General features: G+C 42.2%; 1 long non-coding RNA gene across 1 annotated transcript; it reads left to right on the plus strand.

The window, feature by feature from the left end:
- Positions 1–586: 586 nt before the first annotated feature.
- Positions 587–5,709, plus strand: LOC136556344 (uncharacterized). Its single transcript, XR_010783655.1, has 3 exons — positions 587–661; positions 3,878–3,915; positions 5,668–5,709. It is a non-coding gene; the product is annotated as an uncharacterized lncRNA (long non-coding RNA).
- The last annotated feature ends 4,551 nt before the right edge of the window (positions 5,710–10,260 follow it).

Raw genomic sequence — 10,260 nt, forward strand, 5'->3', positions numbered from 1 at the left:
TGTCTTTGTCACCTGAGAGCATGGAGCAGATGTTTAAATGCATCTGCATCCTAGGTGCTGCTGAGGTGGCAGCCAGAGAGATGTTATCATAAAATCTTCATGGTAGCTCTTTCCTACAGTCATCCTGGAGGGGCCTGACAACAGTGCAATGCTTCAGGAGATGACTGTAAGTGGGATAATGGGATGTCCTTATCCACTTGGCATCAGTTGTTTAAGTTACTCCAATTACATAACAATGGTGGTAATCAGACAACCATGACACATCAAGAATGTTAATTGGGTGTTGAGTAGTAAATCTGAGCAAAGGAGAACTTGGGATCAGTATTAGGATAATTCTTTACAGGGAATCTTTGGAGTAGACCATCTATGGAGAAACCATGGAAACTTTGTCGCTTCAGTCACCTGAAGCAACTAGACGGGGCTCTGGAGCAATGTAGACATTTATTTTCTATTGACAATTCGGAAGCATCAGATGTATTATCTTATATAGCAGCTGGTGTCTCTGCTTGATATCCTCTGATTCCTTTCCCAGGGAAGGAATCCACCTGTGGGGGAAGAGGACTTTGTGACTGCCAAACCCTTGGAAGTGCCCCTCATGGCTGCTCTGTTGTTCTGCAAAAAGCAAGACCTGCATTTGCAGTTCCTCCTGCTCTGGCTTCAGGTAACCCTGCCTGTTCCTATCCAAATGCGAATATAATGGGCATTGTGGTATGGGTGAAGTACAGACCACTTCACCAGTTCCACATGTTCAACTGAAATGCCTATACAAGGGTGTTTCATCAAGCGCTTGTTGTGCTCTATAGCCAGAAAGATCATTGCTCCATTCATTGCTTTGCCTTGTCTTGCTCTAAATGAATAGGACTAATGATGCTTCCAGCTCCTTCTATCAGGAGGTTATTTTGCAGTTTAATAGAGTGCCAGGACATTCCTCCTGGTACTGTCTGACTTACATTTTTCATTGCTCAACTTCATCCAATTAATTTTACTTTAAAAATAAATCCTTTATGGTCTTGTATTTTTACAAGCTCTGAATATTTTTAGATTGTTCTTGTAGTCCCCAAGTAGCCATTACTGGGAAATACTTTGTTCTTCTTTTTTTTTTTGGAAACTACATGCTGCATTTAATTGTAAGCTTGTGATTACTATGACGATAATAAAAAATCTTTTGAATTAGTACTGATTGGAAATTATAGTCATGGGGCAGGAAGCCAACAGGAGCTGTAGGCCAAATCCAGTAAAGTTTTTAGGTTTTCATTAGTTTTCAATGAAACAACTGCTGGCATTGGTGTGAGGCTGGAACTCTATGAGAGAACTAAAACCCTGCATTAGGAGACAGGATCCCAAATGCTTTGCTGGACACAAGACTTTGTATTTCCATATATTGAAAGTCTTTTTATTTTATGAAAGTATGTGAGAGCAGGAAGCAGCATACATGGGGACAGACATTTTCACTCAGGACTCTGGCGGATCACAGCTACTCATCATGGGGTGTAGGCTGGTGCTGTATCTATTTTCTCATCTGTAGGTCAATGACCTTATAGAATGTTTGAAAAAGCTTTGGCAACAGATGAAGGCAAAAGAGTGCCTTGATCTGCCCAGGCCTACAGCAGTTCAGGAAAAGAGGACTGTAACAGAAGACAGCTTTCAACAAAAAGTAACATTAATTACCCCAGTGTTTTATTTCTTACATGTGTGTAGTGGCATTGTGACAGTAGACATGTCTATACCACTACTTCTGTTAAAAGACTTTATTATATGCCTAGGAAATTGAGGAGGTCAAAATCTCCCTTTTGAAGCTGCTAAAAGGCAAATTGCCAGCCTGAACAGAAAACAAGTGGCAACCTGGCTTGCAAACTAAGAGGCCTACAGCTTACAAAAAGTGCCAGGAAATCTTTTCAAAAGGAACAAAGTGGTGTGGCACCACACAATGGCAGGATGGCTTGGTGGTGTGCAAGAGATATCCAAACACTATGACACTGTGAAGTACATCCTAGCACAGATGGACAAATTATCCAAGCCTGACTGAGCCATTGGTCTAGAAGTCAAAAGGGGTTCTGAAATAACCAGAGCCTTCAAAGTAGTTTGTAGGAGGTGGTGCATGCCTCAAAGATTACAGACTTTAAACCACTTTTCCACTTTTAGAAAGCTGGAAAAACAGTATAGTGTTCACAATTGTGTTATCTGCAATGTTAATTTTCATACCCAATGCTCCTATATAATACCATTCCTACACAGGCAGGATCCATCATCCCTTGTATGACATGTAAAACACCTAACTATCTAAACAATATGGCAAGGCTGCCTTGTATAAACTGCAGGAACTGCAGTAAATATAAACTGCCAGTATAAACTGCAGGAACAGTTTATACTGGCATGTCATCTATCACTTTTGTCTTTTTTGCAGCAGAAATGACACAAAGGATTTTATGGTCAGGTCCTCTACCACCAGGTCCTCCTCCACCACCTGTGGTGCCAATCAACACAGCAGTACACACAGATTTTGCCTTTGGATGGATCTTCAAATCAGGAGACCCCATGGAAAATCTTCAGGCCTGTTTGAAATTCCCATCTCTAGAGCTCTGGTGTTGAGTAGTCAAATGCTTGCTTGTGTTGCTGTTCAGAAGTTCAGACAGTCACCTGGTCAGCCTTCAGTCAACACAGTGTTAGTTGGCTGTCTCTCCATTCCAGAGAGAATGGGGAGTTCCTGTCCCAGCCTGCCTGACTAGCTGCTCTTTCAGGAGCCAGGCAGCTGAGGGATGATGCTGCCTGGCTGGTGGTGCTGGGGTTGATCAGCTCTGCCATACACTGGAAGGCATAAAGAGAGACAGCAAGGTCAGCAGCATGGTCACACACCCCTGGGGCAAAAGAGACCAGAGTGCTGCCCCATTCCTCCCAGGCCAGAGCAGCTCTAGCCAGGGGGATCTAGGGAGAACCAGGTTTCCTCTCACCAGTGCCCAGGCCAGCACAGCCATCACACCCATACGTGGCTGCTCCAAGTGAAGCAATGTTGGTGCATGCCTTTGGAAACACGGGAGGAGCAAGTGTCATGGCCTGGAAAAGCACATAGGTTGGTGGCCATATCATCCAGGGCAGGCAGAAGGGAAGCTTCCCAGCAAGGGAATCTGTCAAGGCCAAAGTTGCCCAAGTGCAGGGGTGCAGAGCTCTTGGCAGAGGTCCCTGAGCTGACCCCAGCTGTGTGCCAAGAGACCTTGTTCCCAGAGCCACCAGTGCAGTGAAGAGCCTGGGCATAATCCCAGGGGCATCCTCCAGTGCATGGAGGAACATGTGGTCAGTGCTGACAGAAGCATCTTTTCCCTCTCTCTCTTTGCAAGGTCTTCAGAAATCTGGCCAGACCAGAACTAAAACAACATCAGGGCTCTTAAGCGCTTTTGAGTACAATTTCACTGTTTATTGGCATTATTTTCGTTACTTCTGGAGATCAAACATAGGGAGAGTCTTCTGTTCAACTGTCCTGTGTAATTTCTTGCAGGCCAAACTGAATTGTTAAAATTGGATGACATTTCAAGGATTGCTATTTAAAATAGATATTTTTTCCTGTCTATTTTTTTTTAAGATTCCTGCTTTTCAAAACCCTGTTTCATTTGACATTTTCACAAAAAATAAAGTTTTCATGAGAAATGTTCATTTTCAATTAGCCTGGTCAGATGACACAAGCTTTCCATTAAGTGCAGTAATTTTAAGATGAGATAGAGAAATGTGGAGAAAAAAAACACATGAAGATTAGAAAAAATAAATTAGAAAAACACAAAATATTTTGTTCTCAAGACCAGCCAAATATTTTTAAAGAAGACTATACTTGGTTTGTTCCTTTTATTTTAATGAACATGTGACAAATATGTTTTTATTCTCTTTTCAGGTTCTCTGATAAGCAGGATTGGCAGGGTACTGGAAAGGGTATGCTCCTGCTGCTTGGACTTCCTCTGGTCTGGCATTTCATGCCCTGAAACACAGTAATTTAAATACCTGCCTTCTATTGTCAGTGTTGCAATGCCTCTAATTTCAACCATGGTTTAAAGTGGTTTAGTGTCTCTCTTGGTGCTATTACAAATTCCTGGAGACTCAAACTTCCTAGGAGCTTGTCCGTAAAGGAAAAAGTGCCTGATTTGACTCTTTCCAACAAGAGAACATTTTTAATTAGAAACCTCAACAAAATTATGATGTGGCACTTCAGGACATGCAAAAGATACCAAACAATGTCTGGTTTAGGACCCTGCATAGCCCAGGCACTGAGATTCAGGAAATAGCATGCTGCTGCATTGAGTGTTGTGGTTTGGTCCCCTTTGCTGTCTCTACTTTAACATTTTAATTTCTTACTGTTATTACATCAGGTTCTTCACCCAAACCAGAATTTCTCACTACACAAGCTATACAGAAATGATTACCATGCCAAGTGCTGGCAGTGTCCCAAGGTTTTCTGCTATGTCAGGACATCAGCCCTCTTCTTCTTGAAAGGCCTAAAATTAAATGCATTTCCTCATTATTAGTTCTTTGAGAGCTGGCAACACTGACCAGAGTGGCCTTTCTGTATTAGACCTTTCAACATTTTTGTGATCTTTTCATTGGGTTCTGCAAGGTGCATTTTGCTTTGCTCAGATTCTTGTGCTTAAAACCTGTTTCTGTAATGGAGTGTATATGAAACATTTTTCCTTCTTTCATTTTCCGTGGTCTGGCAGTAAACAAGCAGATGCTTTGTGTCATTGGATAAACTTAAATAGCATTTTATTGTCAGAAGTAAAATGGGAATGTCCAAAACATGAAAAGAAACAAGCATTTTACTCTATCAGCAGAATTAGAAATAATATAACAAATTGCATCCTTCTGCATTAATGGTATTTAACACAGGTATGATTGGTCAAATCATAATGCAGAATGGAAATCCTGTATAATGGTGCAAGTTCCTTGGAACAATTTCTTTGCTGGGCCTTTGCATTTCTTTTAGCTGGTTGTTCTAATGGAAAACACACCCTTTCTACTTACATAAGTATCTTCCCAACAGACACTTTCTTGCTTCAATGGCAATAACGACTTCTTTCTATTCCAGTCTCTGGAACTCTTAAGGGTATTATTTTCCCACAAGATCAGTGAGTTAAATTGCCTGCCAGGATACAACTGGAAATTATTCCATTCCCAAAGAGCAAGAGAGAAGCACTTCTCATAAAAGTAGCAATGATTTAAGGGTACTTGAAGTTGCATCTTTTGGACCACTACTTATGGAAAAATTGTTCCAGGGATTTTTGCCATTTAATTTTGAGTATTTTTTAGTTAGTTTTCATTTCATTTTGTCTTGCATCTTTGGATAAATTGCTGACATTTCTCCAAGCTTGACCAGTACTATATTGAAGATGATATGCAACAAGCCTTTTTATTAAAACTTAAAATATGATCATCAGGAGGTCAGACACTGAAGAACTGAATTTCTCTCAGCTTTTCTAATTAATTACATAATGGACAGATTGAATGACTAAACTGTCTGAAGTGGCTGTTATGCATTTTCCTGGGGTTTCTTTTAGGAATGGAAGAGAAAAAGTTATGTAACTGCAGAAAAAAAAAAAAGAAGTGGGAAAAAAAATTTGAAGCACTTGAATTCAGATTTATAAATTATTTCACCAGAAGTAATAGTGATTCATACTTTCATTTCTTTTACAGGGGATAAATCGGAGGTGTTTTGGCTGAGGAACAACTCTTCCCTGGGGGGAAAAAAGGCCAAAACCAATTCACAGAAAGACAGGTTTTATACTAGAACTCAAGATGACAATCTGACAGCCACTTGGCATCTGCTCTCAGATGGCAGCCAGCTGGCTTCTCATAACAGTATATGCACCAGCAACATTGATAGGAAGAGCTTGCTGAGAAAGGCAAGGCAGTCCCTGCTTCGGCGCGACACCTCCTGTGAGGCTCCTCCTGTGCATAGCCCGGTGCGTTGGTGCGTCACAGCGGGGCTGCTCTGGCACTGCTGCCTTTCCCCACAACATCTGCACCCCCTGGCATCTGTGAGGAATCACCAAATTACTGATGGGGGCTAATCAGTATTAACCACCTGATTTTCTGGGCTTCATCCTGCTAATACACAAGAGTTTATAGCTTTATGCAAGGCAGGGCCAGTCATTTGACTCAAAGGACAACGTGACTGTGGGGTGAAGGCTTCAGAATGTTATCTCTGTGGACTTGGAATTGCTCTTGTTTGCACAGTACCTTGCAGAAGATGAACCCACCTATCATTTTGATTCATAATGGCAGTATGGTTTTGATTAGAAAATTTTCCATTCTTGTTCAGCTCTAGAACAGGTTGAAAAACAGTTGCCATACAAAGCTGCCAAGCTCTGCTCTGTCATGCACACCTTGCAGCCCTCTTATCAGGCCCCACTGACTTCAGTCCTGAAAATGTGCCAGTGCTGGTGGTGTGTACTTCACTTGACATGTAAGCCATTGTTCCTGGCAGGGATAAATATAAGGGCAGGGAGAAATGCCTGCATCTACAAACAAGGACAATACTGCATCAAGAATGGACCTGAGGAGTCTAAACAGCTGCCAAATGTGTATCAGCTTCAGGTCTTTTTCTCTGTCCTGTCTGCACCAGCTTTTTCAAGTGTTCTTGTTTTTGCTCTGAGAATTCCTGATCTATCTCTGGTTTACTGATAGCTGTCACAGACACACAATCCATCATCTTAAGTATTTGTATGATCATGAATTCAATGCAGAACACTGAGAGCTTTCCACTTCTGGCAATTAACTTGAGATAAATAAAAGTGGTAAGAGGAGGCATTAAGTTACCCACCTGCTGAAAACTGGCTCTCTGCTGAGTGCTCTTGACAGATGAGTGCATCTGAGGAAGTGCTAATTACAATGCACTCCTTAATGGTTTTTTTGTTGATGCACAAAAGATTGAGAAAATGGGAAGAAAATGAAAATGCCTCTGTCTTTTGAGTCACAGTGGAAGATATACATGAATTGGACTCTCACAGAAAGAATATGCTAAGAACAGGGGAACAAGCAGAGGGTTGGTGCCATGAATAGAAATCTCTGTCTGTGCTCTGGCCATGGTCCAGACTGTATGACATAGTGTACCTGATATAGTGCCCATTTGGATCATTTATATAACATCATAGGTGCTATGAGTAATGCAGGAAGATGCTCTGTGTGACCCAAGAGTCTCATGTTGAGAGTGAGAAAGACACAATACAAAGGTTCATTTTTGATGCATGCACAGGAAAAAGCAGCACGGGATCAGATGAGGAACAAAGCTCAGGTAAAGAAGCAAGTGCTGATCTTGGCCATAAAAATGGCATGAGAAAAGACAAAGGATTGCTAGGTGGACACAAAGCGCTGTGAAGTAATGGAGCCAAGGGTGAGGACTGAGAGTGCAACAGAAGGAATGGTGAGATTAGACAGAGCTATGTGTCTCTAGGAAATGAAGTTACAAAGACTGTGGACTTGGAAGAAAACAGGAAACTGGGTTATAGAGGTGGTGGACTGTAATATATGTGTATAATATGCAGCTGCTTAAGCAGAAAATCTGACTTGGTATACAATATTTTCGAAGGCATGGGCAAAAAAACAAGAGGCAGGATAAAGGCAAAAGTATCTGGAGTAGATGCAACCAGTGCAGTGAATGTCTGACATGATGGGAGCCATGTGAGCTGGTGGCACTGCTAACCCACTTGGGGTGAGTCAGCTCGGGAAGAAGCACAGTTCATCAAGTAGGAAGGAAATGCAGTGTGCTGGCATCCCCATGGCCATTACTGATGGGAGTGGTGAGAAATCCATAGCCCCACACTTATCCTGCACCCTCCTTCCCCAAAAATGGACCAGGTGCACCTCTTGTCCATAAGGCTATAAAGACCTCAAAAGTGAGTGCAACAACACCAGATTGGAAGTATATCTGAATTTAACTGCAACAGAGCTGCATTTAACCCACTAAACTAAATGATTCCCCAAAGGACAGTATCACAGTTGTGCAATTTCCCACCCTGTTGCAGCGTGATTTCCTGTTTCACCTATCCCAACCCCCTCAGGTGTGCCAACCTTTCCCATCCCCCTTTTGCCCTCCTGCCTATGAGCTGTCCATCAATCTTAACATTCCAGCAAGGGCGTCGTGTGATTGGCATAAGTTCAAAAGATGCCCCTCAGGTCTGGGCTCATTGGCCTGTCCAAGCATCTATATCCCTTGAGCCTTCCCCTCCTCACACCTGGTTGGCCCTCACCTGTCCCTTCCCTCCCCCTCTCCCTGGGGCTTAAAAGGAGATGATACCATGCAGTTGGGAGTTCTATTGGGAGCTGTTACCACATTCAGAGGTCTACCATGCTGAAATAAAACTCTGGATTACGACTCTACGATAGAACCCACTCCTTTTCTCTTCACCGTCGCCTGAACCTTTTCCACCAGAGGTAAACTGAGTTCCTACTTTGCCTGGATTTGTTCCGAGTGCCCAGCTGCAGCATCCAGCCGGCCAAAGGTATCTCTGGGGTAAAATACCACAGCTGCTGCCTTTGGTCCAGCAGCAAGAGCTAGATGAAACCAGGCACCCCACACCCGGAAACCTTGGGATTAATATTCTATATATCACCCTTAAAAGGGAAAATGCATGCTGTATGATACAGAGGGCACAACAGGGAGAGTAGATGTGATGTCCTGGAGACAATTGCTGTAAACCTGCACTATCTCTACTCCATGTTATATTGCAGTGATTATTTTTTCCTCCATAGAGAAACCATAAAAAAGTCAAAGAACAACCAAAGGTTTTTTGCCAAAGATAGAGCAGATCATTTGGCTCTTCAAATTCTATCCCTTTGGAGAAGGGAGAAATGCAGCCAGGATTGCATGTGGCAGCTCAGGAATATCTGGGGAAACAGCACAAATGTTCACAACAACCTCTGACCTGCTGCACAGGATCTGCCCCATGCAGACCAGGAACGATGATTACAACACAGACCTGGCGTCAGCCAAAGAGCACAGCGTGTTCGAAAGTCTCATTTACAGCATGATTTGGGTCAGTAGAAACCAGGAAGGAAATGGTTACGTGAATGTTTCTTCACTGTATTGTTTACAGGATACACAGGGAAATTTTTGGCTTCATATTTGGGTAGTTCAAAAGGCAGAGCCAGCATAGTTGAGAAGAAGAATTGGCAGCACTGAATTTGGCCATAGCAAAGGCAGATTTCAGTGCTGACTGCCAGAGATTACGTCTTTGTTCATCCTTTCAGTGGCAGTTCTGACAGGCTCCCACACCAAATCACTCCAGCTCAGGCCAGCAGAGCTATTCTGGCAGGGTTTATCCACTTACATAAGTAGGGAAAAGATGAGATGCGACCTTGACTGGCATAACTGAGTTGGGAGCAGCCTCCAGTTCTGAAGCAGTTTTCTTGGCAGAATCATGCCACTGAAATGGATGACCTGGATGACCTGGTTTGTTTTGTGAGGCATCTAATACCTCTATTTTGCACTGTGGCTGTACTGTGGGCTGCCTGCACAGACCTGCCTGTGGCTCTGAAGTCTGGATTTAGTGGCCATTTTAGCCTGACTGGAGTTTCCTGGAGTGGGACAGCACTAAATATTGTTTCTCTACTGCATGTATTTATATAGTGTTAATGGAAAATGTTACAGAGTGTCAGATGGATAAAATTTTCTGTTTCAAAGAGCAGAGATATTCCAGTAACCCATATCATGGTCCTGTTGTTATACAATGTACTTTGACATAAAGTTCAAAACATCTTTTAGACTAGGATTGATGAAGGAAGGGCCAGCATCATTCAAACAATATTGAATTTAGATTTTCAAAAATCAGGATAAACTATTCTGCCAGTGGCCTAATCCTATTTGCTTCATTAAAGGCCTGCTGCATTGCAGGGAACTGCAATTCAGGGAGAAAATTCTTCTAACAGAAGAAAATGGCTTTAGCCTTTTGTGTGTGAGAAAGAGGGCAAAGAAAAGATTATGGAAGACCAACTACGATACATTTGTTTTGAACCATTTAAACAGCTCTAGGTATGGGCTGTATTTTCCAGTATTTTCAAACTTATTTTTTATGTGTTACAATAGAACTAGTAAGCAATTGATATTATTTGATGCTTTTATTTCTGTACAAGGGTGGTTTACTAATTATTTATTCCATATTTTTAACACAAATTCATGGATCAGTAAAATAACAAATTGAGCACAGGTCTGAAGAGTTCTAGGTTATTCTCCTGACTTCTACTCTGTCCTTTCTTTCCAATCTAATCAGACTTGGAGAAGTAGACAAT

The sequence above is a fragment of the Molothrus aeneus genome, chromosome 1 (genome assembly GCF_037042795.1).
Source record: "Molothrus aeneus isolate 106 chromosome 1, BPBGC_Maene_1.0, whole genome shotgun sequence".
Lineage (NCBI taxonomy): Eukaryota > Metazoa > Chordata > Aves > Passeriformes > Icteridae > Molothrus > Molothrus aeneus.